The sequence below is a fragment of the Microtus ochrogaster genome, chromosome 7, assembly GCF_000317375.1.
Source record: "Microtus ochrogaster isolate Prairie Vole_2 chromosome 7, MicOch1.0, whole genome shotgun sequence".
In the NCBI taxonomy this organism is placed as follows: domain Eukaryota; kingdom Metazoa; phylum Chordata; class Mammalia; order Rodentia; family Cricetidae; genus Microtus; species Microtus ochrogaster.
Window position 1 is genome coordinate 29,705,406 of NC_022014.1, and position 1,398 is coordinate 29,706,803.

A 1,398-nucleotide genomic window follows, 5' to 3' on the forward strand; every position below is an offset into this window, starting at 1 on the left:
CCTTCGCCCTTTTGTGTTTCCCTCCCCCATTAAAGCGAACCCACGTGGGAGCCGCCGTGTCGTGTCTGTGTTTGTTCCGCCGTGCGTGTCTGTCCCGTGCCCCGTGTTCAAGAAGAACACCGCCCCCCCGCCTCTTTTTATTATTTTTTAAGAACAACACTTACAACTTTATATTTCTTTATTTCTACATTTCTATTTCTGGAATCTACATTTTTATATTCTTATTCTTGGACCCTTCACTCTGCAGACCAGAGCTGGCCTCAAACTCACAGAGATCCCCTACCTCTGCTTTCTGAGTGCTGGTATTGAAGGCCTGTGTCACTGCCACCTGGCAGATGGAGTCTTTTTTGGTTCGTTTTGATTTCATCTCTTAACTTTTCTTTTTCCACATCCAGGAAGGTTAGGTTGAATTTTGTGCTTGTGCTCACAACATTGAAGAGTGAAATCGGCATTTTTCTGCTTTTTTTTTTTCTTTTTTGGTTTCTTGAGATAGGGTTTCTCCGTGTAGCTTTGGAGCCTGGCCTGGAATTTTCTGTGTAGACCAGGCTGGCCTCGAACTCACAGAGATCCTCCTGCCTCTGCCTCCCGAGTGCGGGATTATTAAAGGATGCGCCATCACTGCCTGGCCCTAATGGTATTTCTTTGCCAAGTCGTTTTATAGTGAAAGGTAACATGCACACAGAAGTCACATCTTGTGGCTGGAGAAGTGGTCCTTACTGCTCCTCCAGAGGATTCTGTTCCCAGCAATCAGAGTAGTGATATAAAAACCACCTGCAACCACAGCTCTGGGGGATCTGAAGCCTCATCCAGGACACAGACCCACACAAATAACCTACAACCACAGCTCCGGGGGATCTGAAACCCTCATCCAGGACACAAATAAAAGATAAAAGTATTATCTTATGGGGTTTTAGACAGGGTTTCTTTATATAATACCCCTGGCTGTCCTGGAAGTTGCTTATGTGCACCAAACTGGCTTCAAACTCACAGAGATTCTCCTGCCTTTGCCTCCTGAGTGCTGGGAGTAAAGGTATGTGCCTCCATGCCCAGCTATCTTGTTTGTTTTAAAAATTGCATTATGACATGTGGTTATCAAAGGACCACTTACAAGCTTTTCTTTCTTTCCACCATGTTTGGTGATGGACAGGTCATCAAACTTGGCAGCATGTCCTGGTGAGTCATGTCATTGGATCCATTTCTTTGTCTCACTTACAGTTCAGACTGGTCTACTGAACTCTGAGATTACAAGTCTATGTCATGGCACCTACCTGTTTTAAATGGTATCTGTTTCATCTGTGTAGTTTTCCCTACTCAAATACAAAGCGCCATGCCAGGAAATTTCTGAATAAAGAAAGATCAAAACAGTGGTGCTGAGTGAAGAGTATTCTAAGTGAGACT